The sequence below is a fragment of the Hyperolius riggenbachi genome, chromosome 3 (assembly GCF_040937935.1).
Source record: "Hyperolius riggenbachi isolate aHypRig1 chromosome 3, aHypRig1.pri, whole genome shotgun sequence".
NCBI classification, from domain to species: domain Eukaryota; kingdom Metazoa; phylum Chordata; class Amphibia; order Anura; family Hyperoliidae; genus Hyperolius; species Hyperolius riggenbachi.
The window spans coordinates 213,353,732-213,366,397 of NC_090648.1; positions in this window are offsets into that span (position 1 = coordinate 213,353,732).

Consider the following 12,666-nt stretch of genomic DNA (forward strand, 5'->3'; position numbering starts at 1 on the left):
AATAAGTGCAAAAATATATACAACAGTGAATAATTCCACATGCACGCCACACAGGCTAAATACTAGGAGTGACAGGTCTATACACAATATATACAGGATCTTCTCAAAAAATTAGCATACTGTGATAAAGTTCATTATTTTCTGTAATGTACTGATAAACATTAGACTTTCATATATTTTAGATTCAAATACACACAACTGAAGTAGTTCAAGCCTTTTATTGTTTTAATATTGATGATTTTGGCATATAGCTCATGAAAACCCAAATTTCCTCATTTTAAAAATTAGCATATTTCATCCGACCAATAAAAGAAAAGTGTTTTAAAAAAAAAAAAAAGTCAACCTTCAAATAATTATGCTCAGTTATGCACTCAATACTTGGTCGGGAATCATTTTGCAGAAATGACTGCTTCAATGCGGCGTGACATGGAGGCAACCAGAATGTGGCACTGCTCAGGTGTTATGGAGGCCCAGGATGCTTGGATAGCGGCCTTAAGCTCATCCAGAGTGTTGGGTCTTGCGTCTCTCAACTTTCTCTTCACAATATCCCACAGATTCTCTATGGGGTTCAGGTCAGGAGAGTTGGCAGGCCAATTGAGCACAGTAATACCATGGTCAGTAAACCATTTACCAGTGGTTTTGGCACTGTGAGCAGGTGCCAGGTCAGGCTGAAAAATTAAATCTTCATCTCCACAAAGCTTTTCAGCAGATGGAAGCATGAAGTGCTCCAAAATCTCCTGATAGCTAGCAGCATTGACCCTGCCCTTGATAAAACACAGTGGACAAACACCCGCAGCTGACATAGCACCCCAGACCATCACTGACTGTGGGTACTTGGCACTGGACTTCAGGCATTTTGGCATTTCCCTCTCCCCAGTCTTCCTCCAGACTGGCACCTTGATTTCCGAATGTCATGTAAAAGTTGCTTTCATCCAAAAAAAGCACTTTGGACCACTGAGCAACAGTCCAGTGCTGCTTATCTGTAGCCCAGGTCAGGCGCTTCTGCCGCTGTTTCTGGTTCAAAAGTGGGTTCATGCTTCCATCTGCTGAAAAGCTTTATGGAGATGAAGATTTCATTTTTCAGCACGATTTGGCACCTGCTCACAGTGCCAAAACTACTGGTAAATGGTTTACTGACCATGGTATTACTGTGCTCAATTGGTCTACCAACTCTCCTGACCTGAACCCCATAGAGAATCTGTGGGATATTGTGAAGAGAAAGTTGAGAGACGCAAGACCCAACACTCTGGATGAGCTTAAGGCCGCTATCGAAGCATCCTGGGCCTCCATAACACATGAGCAGTGCCACAGGCTGATTGCCTCCATGCCACGCCGCATTGAAGCAGTCATTTCTGCAAAAGGATTCCCGACCAAGTATTGAGTGCATAACTGAACATAATTATTTGAAGGTTGACTTTTTTTGTTTTAAAAACACTTTTCTTTTATTGGTCGGATGAAATATGCTAATTTTTTGAGATAGGAAATTTGGGTTTTCATGAGCTGTATGCCAAAATCATCAATGTTAAAACAATAAAAGGCTTGAACTACTTCAGTTGTATGTATTTGAACCTAAAATATATGAAAGTCTAATGTTCATCAGTACATTACAGAAAATAATGAACCTTATCACAATATGCAAATTTTTTGAGAAGATCCTGTACAGATCCGAGTAAAGCAGTACCAAATCGTTATCAAGGGCAAGTCAAGACAAAGCACAAAATCATAAACCAGGAGAGCAATGAAGTACAGAATCGGATTCCAAAGACAGGTAAGTAAACAGGCAAGAGGTCAGACCGAGGAATCAGGAACAGGAGGTCAGGCAGCTAGCAGCAAGCAGAGGCCTATTAGAACTGAAGCTCTGGCAAAGTCTGTAGCAGGGTGGAGTCTTCAAATAGGCTCACTGCAGCTGACTGCATAATTGCAGAGAAAGTCCTGCTGAGGACATCTGGTGGTAAGTAGTGGATATGCAAGACAGTCCAAGTCCAAGATGCCATCCACAGGTAGGACATGGAATTGCAGGTTTCCTAACAGCCAGCTGTATTGTTGGTCATTCCGGTGACAAGGGATTTCCATTACGATGTGACACATCTTAATTTTCTCATACTAGTACCTTAGTTTCCCTCTGTGACCTTTTTATCATGATCTCTAGAGTTTCCCAGTTTAAGATGTGTCAAGCAAAATTATATATACCGTATTTTTCGGAATATAAGACGCACTTTTTCTTCCCCAAAACTAGGGGAAAAAAGTGGGTGCGTCCTATATTCTAAAGGTACGGTATTTGGGCCCCAAAACATACTTACCGGTTTCTGCTGCCGCGATCCTGTCCTTCTCCGTCTGACTGCCGCCATCCAAGGGTTATCCGAAGGTCCCAGCTGTGGTCATCTGAGGGTCCCAGACATCCCATCCAGAATCCCAGCTCTTCAGTGTCCCAGTCGCCAGATCGTCTTCACTGCAGACAGCAGCCATGCGGTAATCACGCGCTGCTGCCTCGCCGGCATCCTTCATGGTAACGGCGTCCTCTACCTAGTTACAGTGCCCCCTTCTGTGTGACGAGCGGTGCATATGCGCCGGGGTCACGCATGACTTCAGGCGCACGTGCGCTGCTTGTCACACAGAAGGGTGCACCGTAACTAGGAAGAGGACGCCGTTACCATGGAAGATATCTGCGAGGCAGCAGCGCGTGATTACCGCATGGCTGCTGTCTGCAGTGAAGACGATCTGGCGACTGGGACACTGAAGAGCCGAGATTCTGGATGGGATGGCTGGGACCCTCAGATGACCACAGCTGGGACCCTCGGATGACCCTTGGAAGGCGGCAGTCAGTCGGAGGAGGACAGGATCGCGGCAGCAGGATCAGGTGAGATGCTGTAGGGGCAAAGTGTAGTGTAGTTTGTGTTGGGTGCAGGATTTAGTTAGTGTAGTGTAGTTTGGGTTGGCTGCAGGGGTTAGTTAGTGAAGTGTAGTGTAGTAGTGTAGTGTAGTGTAGTTTGGGTTTCTACAGGGGTTACTTAGTGAAGTGTAGTGTAGTTTGGGTTGGCTGCAGGGGTTAGTTCGTGTAGTGTAGTGTAGTTGGTGGGGGCAGCAGGGGTAAGTGAAGTGTAGTGTAGCAGGATTTAGTGTAGATGAGCAGTTCAGCTTAGAAAAAGACAGTTTTGGGGGGTTTAAAGGTCCATAAGACACCCCTGCACCATAGACGCACCTAGGTTTAGTTTTTTTTTTCCTGATTTTTGCCTTCTAAATCTAGGTGCGTCTTATATGCCGGAGCGTCTTATATTCCGCAAAATACGGGTATATACTGTGTATATATACTGTATATCTGATATATATATATGATAATCAGCAACATCTACTCGAAGTCATTTTATTTTAAATAGAAGAAAACATTTATTCTTTCAAAATAGTAAGAAACATGCTGGAGATATTTTGTCTAGCTCCTTTGGGTGACCTCTTCTCTATTAATTATTTGTTAATACATATCTCACATAAAGGGGACTCCTAGATGACAGTCCCTTTCCAGGTAAAATGTTTTGACTTCAAGGAAGATTTATTATTAGGTATGCAAAACATTATAAATATTATAAATATTTTAAATATTATAAATATTTTTATTAATAATTTTTTTTTTCATCCGTGTTCTTTATTCCATCTGTACATTTCATTCTTCTGTCATATTTATTTGTGTACTTTTCACCTTCTTTTCTTGTCTTTTTTCTTTTGTAAACTTGAATGTAGAGTCCCTTCGTGGTTGCTACTTGCCTCGAACTACTGCTACACTGCCTTGGAATCCACCGCTCCACTGCCAGACTCCCTGATACTGCCGCTCCCATGCCAGGATACCTGATACCGCTGCTCCCCTGATGGGCTTCCCCGACACAACCACTATCTGCTGGTATACCGATGACACCTCACCAAAACAGAGGGAACCCCGGCAAAAGCATCTCACCTAGCTTTCTTATTGATGACAGATTCAAAGATGAATTTTCCGTAGCACCACCTGCAAGTTGTATTGAAAGAAATGGTGACACATGACGTACAGAGAGGACTGAGATCTATTAACACATGAGGATCAGAACAGAACGGGTTAACTATAATGAATCACAAAGTATAGTAAGGCATGAGGCAGAGAAAGAATAAGGTATATTAAAGCATGAGGCAGGGACAGCATTAAAGTATAAAGAGCATAAGGGACTAAAGTATGTGGAGGCAGGAGGTATAGAAATTGATGAAGGACAGTGAATCATGAGGTGCAAGAAGGTCTATAGTATAATAATATATGTAGTCCAGTAAACATCTAGTTATGATGAAGCATGACAAATGCCAGCCAATTTTGTCCAAGGTACAGTATACTGAGACAGAACTATCAGAGGAGTAGTTGTAGGTGGTTTTCCCAGGTGGTGGGAGCACTTTGGATGCGATCGGCACTGCTCCCCCCCCCCCCACACCTGGGGTGTTGTTGAAAGTAATGTTCCCAGGCGGTGAGATCACTTGAGGCGCTGCCTGTAGTGCTCTCCCTTTCGAGGCCTAAGACTCCCTCCATGTACTGTAGCTCCCAAGTCACATTGCAAACGTGCTCCCAAAGTTTGGGTTTACACTCGAGAGAGGCTAGGAAAGGGCATAAGTCAGCCTGCATGTGGCACCACAATCAACAGGTAATTTCATCATTACATGGAGCGAATGTCGCTTTGTAGAAAGAAGAAATAGTGTTATCAGTTTCTAGTCAGTCATCGCTCTGTCCTGTTAGTCAGTCCTAATTTCTAACACCACTTTCAAAAGAGTAAGTACACTTTATAAAAGTGATTACAAATAGATTTAGAATGTAATGATTTGCAAATCATGTAAACCCTACATTTACTTGAAAATAATACAAATGAAACAGAAAAATTTCATGCAAGCAAAACAGACACATTTATCATTGTGTTGCATCACTTCTTCTTATAACAAGATTCTATAAATGTTTAGGAAATAAGGTGCCCATTTGCTGTAGGTTCTGGAACTGAAGTGTTGTCCCATAATTGCCTGACATGAGAGTATTGTTGCTCAATATTTTAGGGTTTCCTTTATCATATTTTTTGTATCATAATGAACCAAATTAATTCAAGGGGTGACTGGTCTGGACTACACACAGGCCAGTTTAGCACACTGACTCACTGACTTCATAGCCATGCTGTTGTTATATGTGCAGTATGAAAAATGAAGATGTATTTTTCTGGGCATTAAAGGGAATGTCCGAGGAAGAAATAAAAAAAAATGTACTTACCCGGGGCTTTCTCCAGCCCCTGTCAGCCGTCCTGTGCCATCGCTGCAGCTCCACTTCCTGCCGGTGGCCTAGGGTCCCCTCTGGTGCAAGATATCGACCTCGGATAGTCGGTATCCACTGCGCCTGTGCGAGAGCCGCTCGCGATGGTGCTAACGTCATCTGGGGTGTACTACGCAGGCACCTGATTTTTTTTATTTCTTCCTCGGACATTCCCTTTAAATAGCAATGACACTGTAATTTACACCTTTTAAAATTGCTAACAAATGTAATATTGCTTAAGCTCTGTCTATAGCTAGTTGTCTATGTCAAGCTATTTCAATGTGCCATGACGTTAACAAGAAAAACTGATCGCTAAAAACAACCCCCAATAAAATGTTTGGTTATAATAATGTCTTTAAAGACAACAAAATGGCTGGGTTCTGTATTGAGAACATGTCTTATCATTGTTAACACAACTAGTGAACTTCTAAAAGTTAATTTATGCTGAAGCCCTAACATACAGTCTTAACCACGGACTGAAAAGGGTCTTACTACCAAACCTTCAAGGAAGATTGTAAGAAAAGCAGTGAGACATTGAAAGAATATTGTTGTTGAAAAAACTTGTATTCACACATTTCACATAGAATTTTAGGAGTTGTTCTTTAAATTTTTACTGTCTCTGTTTTCTCTGCTGAATTATACTTTAATAACGATCCTACAAAGATCTTACACAAAATCATCCCCATGTGTATCTGCCCATTCTTGTGCTGCTGAGTCCTTTAATTCCATTGTTGCATGTTTTGTAGGTGAAGGTTTGTTATGTTTACTCCCCCCTTCCAATGCCTGCTATGCACGCTATATTCCTGAAATCCCCTAATCATCATGACTATCTGCAAGGACAGTCAGTAGTTTATTAACTTATTAACTAAAACAAGCTTGCTTTTCCAGAACTTTATTCAAACATGTCTAATAGGAGACAAGCATCAACAGGTGGGGTCAAAGGAGGGCAAAAGAACTGCTTCCAAAGGAAATACTCTTTTGAGAATTCATGGGGTATTTCATTCTTTATTTTAAGGATTCATGTGGTATTACAACCTTATTACAGTACCTACAAAATGGAAGCCAGCTTCTTTATAATTAACATTTTTTTATAAACTGCATTTCTTAAATCCACTAGGGATGTATGAGATGCAAACAATAACAAGTTAATGCAAGGTGATACAAATGGTCTTTGCAAATTTATGCTGCTTGAAAATGAGACGATCAAATCCTACCGAAGTGGAATTCGATTGGTCAATTTTCAAAGCATCCGTTTGCCCATCAGACAATAATGTTTGTGCGCTTTCTGATGTCGCTGCACATCGCATGCTGAGCTTTGTTACTGAAATGTGATTAGCATTGCAGTGGTGTGCTCAGGCCCCTCAGACTCATACACACATACAGTACAAGGACTGTAGCTTGCAGGGATCTGGGAACTTTAATTTAGCAATTGGTTCAACATCATTATAATCTTTCAAAACTGTCCTTGGTGGTAATTTTCCTGTATAAATTACAGACCCTTCTCCTTCTGTGCCACCTTCTCTGTAGCCTTTTAAAGTGTACACATGCCTTAAAGTGGAGAAAGGAGACTATTGAAGAGCAGTGAAATGGCAAAAAAATGGAGAAAAGGAGCTCCACTTAAAAGGTAGAGAAGTGAAAACAGAAAATTGCATAAAAATAACAAAAATAGCAAATGATAAAGAACGCAGAAAAAAAGTGAGAAAATGTATCTTGCTATAGTGGGAAAAACCTTTCACTTGCTTTGACATACTGAGAATGCTCCTAAAGATAGTACAATATAACAGTTGGCCTCTAATAATAGTGGGTTCTGGGAAGGCTGCAGAGTTACTGGTTGACAAGGTCAAATAATAGCCAGGTTAGCCACTATTTTTATTTTGAAAAGTTTTTAAGTTTTTACACTTTCTGACAAACTGGAGGAATCCCCCTCCCCCCCAACAAATAACATTTCCCATTCAGGTCCAGAGTAGGATTACCACCAAGTCAACCTAGGCAGGTGCCTGGGGCCTAGTGGGTGATAGGGGGCTCAACTGCCACTTTAGCTGACCCCTCTCCTATCTGAGATTACAAAAAGTAGCATAAGTGGAGGGGGACACAACTACAACCTTAAGCTCTATTTTATCTTAATCCATCTCTGTCAGGGACTGATACAGGACCTGCTTGTGCCCTGACTATAATCTCATATGGCGAGTTTAGAGATTGAGTCCTTTGAGAGGGGAGCAGAATTTATACATTCTTTCCCACTTACCACTTTGTAACATTTCTTTTTTTCTTCTTCTTTCTTTCTGGGTGCTCTTCCTCTGCTGCTCCTCTCTGGTCTTCAACCTGGAGTGGGCCTGAAATTTGTATATATGGGGGAGATATATATGCTGATGTAGTCTGATAGTGTTTTCAGGGTCCATTTTTCACTTATTTGTCCCACCCGGGATTTGCTCTTTCCCTGGGGTATATATTATTTTTTATCTCCATTTTTATTCTTTTTTTCATTGGCTTGGCTAACGTATCTGCACAGTATTAATATGTAATATAGGTATCGCCGTTATGAACAATATATAGTGTGTCCTATTGAATCTGTAGGGGGTCCGATTGTCCCCTTTACATGTGTGGCATAACCTTTTTATTGTATAAGAACCTTGACTATTTACGATGAGCCACTATATACTTATTACATGTGGCATCTATAGAGATGTAAACATACATCCAAAATGGCCGCCGTTACTATGCCGACCTGTGTACTCAATAGTCCAGTTGACCCGTACATAGAGCGTCTGGTTACCATACCAACGCCTGACAAATAGGAAGTAACGAGACGGAGACCCGGAAGTGACGTCTCCGGAAGTGACGTCATCGACAGTGACGCCGACTTCGCGCCATTCTATCCCTTAGCGTTATGCGTCCATACAGGTAACAGGACACACGTATGTCGTAATTTATTACGCATTACATGCCGGATATACCCCGGAACAGGTATATAGATACCGTCTATCCACACCCAAGTGGGCATACCTTCCTTGTCTTCCCAGTATTTAATCCCATTCCGAACACGGCACCTCAGCTCTGACTGGGGCATTTGCTGGGGGTTATACTGTTGGTGGGGGGCGCACTTTGTATATATGTTGTTACACTTTCTACTGTAAATATGTATAGCATCTCTTTGAAAAAGCCGTGAGGTGAAACATGTCAGAGAACCATATTGCAGCACTTGTATTATAGAGCACTATCCACTTCCTTGTATATACCTCCAACCTGTAATACTGAACGAATGCATTGTTACCTACTGACAGCTCTATATCTGGGCCATTGATTCCCTCTATTGGTGTAGAGTTTCTGTCGGAGTGCATTGTATTCAGTGTCAGTGGGGCCTGAGTTTTACATTGTGTGGAATAGCTACACCACACTCTGACAGGACAAACAGGGAGTGTGGGGGATCAGCAAGGACCTCCATACTTAGCAGCTCGCACTGCAACTGATTATCAGCACCCCATTTGAGGAGTCACATAACTATGTGACTTCAGATCTATCTATTTTAGAATTAAACTTAAGCAAGTGATACGCTTGTATACCCATGTACTGATAGGGCTTGTCCATACGGACCTAGTGTTTGTTATTATTTCCCTGGTACGACTCTCGGCTAGTGTGTGTGCTGCTCCTCTCTGCCAAGCTCTTCATTAGCTACCAATTAACCAGGGGATCCAGTTCAAACTCTTAAGGTAGCCACACACTATACAATTTTTTGAATATCTGTTCAATTTAAGAATTGCAATCAATTTTTCTGACTGATTGTAACATTTCAAAAATATGACCAATGTACCACACACTTATGTTCAATTTTTTCCGCAATTATGATAAAAATGATTGGATACTCTGACAAAATTGCTAGGGTGTGTATATTAATAAATTGGCAATCTAACACAAACTATACAATCTTCAGAAAGATTGAAGAAAAATATCTGGCATTCCAGATCGATAACAATCAAAGAAAACGGAAAATCCGATCGGATTTTTCAGTTGAATGAAAAAAAAGCTTTTGATTTTTTCGGGAGATCCGATCGTTTTTATCGAATTACTGTAAAATCGGATCATGTTATTGTATCGTGTGTGGCCACCTTTACAGAGAAACCATAACCAAGAATTGAACTTCATCCCAATCAGTAGTTGATACCCCCTTTTACATGAGAAATCTTTTCCTTTTCACAAACGGATCATCAGAGGGCTCCGTATGGCTGATATTGTGGTGAAACCCCTCCCCCAGTGTGATGTCAACACCATGGTTCTGACATCACACTGTGGGAGCCTTGTTTCATTGTGGGAAATAACAGCTGTTTCCAACTGCCAAAAAAGCAAGCAGCATCTCCTTCCACTGACATCGCCTTCCAGCAGTAAACTGTAACCATGTGATAAATGTCAGAATGCAAATCAGGGAGAGGAAAGATTTTACAATGAGCAAACACTGACTAAATCATTTATACATAATTATTGTAAAAATGAAGCATTTTTATTACATTATTTTCACTGGAGTTCCTCTTTAACTCTAACTTACAAATCTCTCCACAATCTCTATCCTTTGTACATTTCGTCACTAGTTTCCAGATACCAACCCAATCACAATCTTATATCTGCACATGACCTTTTATTGTCCTCCTCTAGATTCACCTCCTCACATTCACGTATACAAGGTTTTGCATGTGCTTTACCCCTCCTCTGGAATCATTTGCCACAGCACATCCGTCACTCTCCAACCTTTGATATCTTTAAACGCGCCCTCAAAACTCACTTTTTCCGTGAAGCATACACTCTACCTTAGGCCAGTTCCCCTTTGACCTCTGGCCAAATTGTACTTCCTACCAGATTACCTAATACACACTGCCTCTAGGAATGAATATTGTATACTACCCCATTTCTTGTTACCTCTCATTCCTTCAGATTGCAAGCTTGCAAGGTCAGGGCTCTCTCACCCTTTTGTGTTTTGGATTTTGTTATACATTTATTCATATTAATTCTGTCTCTGTTATTACAGATACTGCACTTTGTATTGATTCTGTATTGTGTACCAACTCTGTATTTTGTATATTGGTGTATATAATTGTCTGTATTATTTTGTACCCCATGTTTGTTTCTTACTTTGTACAGCGCCATGGAATATGTTTTCATTTATAAATTATTATTATTAATAATAATAATAATAATCATTTTGCCTTTTTCCCTCTTTTCTTTTGACTTAACCACTTTAGGATCCTTGGTACGCATATCCACGCCCCTTTAAACTTCACGTGCGGATCAGGGGCGTAGATATGCGTACTGCTGCCTTACCGTCGCATTCACGATCCCCGCGCTGTTTTCCGCCGATCCACCGTCACAGCCCCCTCCATCTGTGATCAGGATGTGAGAATCTTTTGATTCTCAATCCCGATCACCGGTCCCGTGTCTTCGCAGAGCTCGTTAACGTCGCATAAGCTCTGAGACCCGACACTTCCGTGTTCGGCTGTGTTCTATTAACCTCCCTAGCGGTATGGACAGAAATGTCCGTTCAAAAAAACATGCTGTGAACAGTATAAACATGCATACACATCAATACTCTCCTGCACTGTATGCTAGACCCTTGCTTGACACATTTTGGCAAGTTACAGGGAAAAAAAAGTTTTAAAAATAAATTTTATCACTGTTTGCACAGAAATCCTGGGGAAATTGAACGCTGGGTAGGTTAATAGAAACATGGTCTCAATAGCACCATATTGTGGCCAAAAAGTAAAATACACCTATTTATGCCACTATACTGTTTTCCATAGCAAGTTTATTATTATTATTATTTTTAATTTTATCACTTTTAACCCCTTCAATCCCTGCCCCACAGTTACAGAAATAAAACACTTGTTAAAAAAAAAAAAAATTACATCATTTCATTTTTTTTTACATAAATAGTTACCTTAGGGACTTTTGTAATACGGGTGTCATGAGTATATTTTTTCAAAAAAAGTTCTTGTAATAAGTGAAAAAGTATTAAAAATCCCTAAATGAAAAAATGCTCCTTCATTTCCAGTTAAAATATTATCACCATACATTGTACTAGGGACACAATTTAAACGTTGTAATAAACCGGACAAATGGGCAAATAAGATGTGTGGGTTTTATGTACCAAAGCACATTTTATTTTAAAACTATAATGGTTGAAAACTGAGAAATAATCATTTTTTTCTTTTTTCCTTATTATTCCCTTTACAATGCATATAAAATAAAATAATTCAGAGAAAAAACTACCACCCAAAGAAAGCATAATTTGTGGGGAAAATAAACAATATATAGATCATTTCAGTGTGATAAGTAACAATAAAGTTATCGCTGAATGAATGAGAGGAGCGCCGAAATGTGAAAGTTGTTTTGGTTTTTAAAGAGAATCTGTATTGTTAAAATCGCACAAAAGTAAACATACCAGTGCGTTAGGGGACATCTCCTATTACCCTCTGACACAATTTCGCCGCTCCTCGCCGCATTAAAAGTGGTTAAAAACAGTTTTAAAAAGTTTGTTTATAAACAAACAAAATGGCCACCAAAACAGGAAGTAGGTTGCTGTACAGTATATCCACACATAGAAAATACATCCATACACAAGCAGGCTGTATACAGCCTTCCTTTTGAATCTCAAGAGATCATTTGTGTGTTTCTTTCCCCCTGCAGTTCTCATGCACTGAAGTTTCAGGCTGCTCGTTTCTTCCTGCAAACAGCTTTGCCCTTGTCTGTAATTCTTCAGTATGTGAAAGCCCAGCCAGCTCAGAGGACAATTTATCCAGCTTGTAAAAGATAAGAGAGAAGCTGCCCTAATCTAAATAATACACAGGCAGTGTGCATAGAGGGGTCTGGAAGGGGGAGTTCATAGCAGAACCACAACACTGAAGAACTTGGCAGCCTTCCAGACACAGGCCGACAAGTCTGACAGGGGAAAGATACATTGATTTATTACAGAGACTGTGATAGTAGAAAGTGCTGCAGTAAGCTAGAACACATTAGAATAGCTTTTGGAACTTGTAGGATGATAAAAAACAGGATGCAATTTTTGTTACGGAGTCTCTTTAAGGGGAAAAACCTGTGATCCTGAAGTGGTTAATCATTTTGCTCCTGGATTGTAGCTAATGACAGGGGCAAACCCAGGATTTTCAAGGGGGGGGGGGGGGTAGTCTGAAAGGTCTCCCTCAGCCACTCACAATACAGCATAATATGGTAGGACATCATGCTGGGTACACACTAGGGATGCTCATTCGGATTTCGCGGAATTTAAATTTTCATATTTCCGATCGGAAATCCGAATTTCTGATCGGAACTCGGAAATCGGAAGATGGAACTCGTAAATCGGATTTCTGCGGAAATACTGCATTACTGCA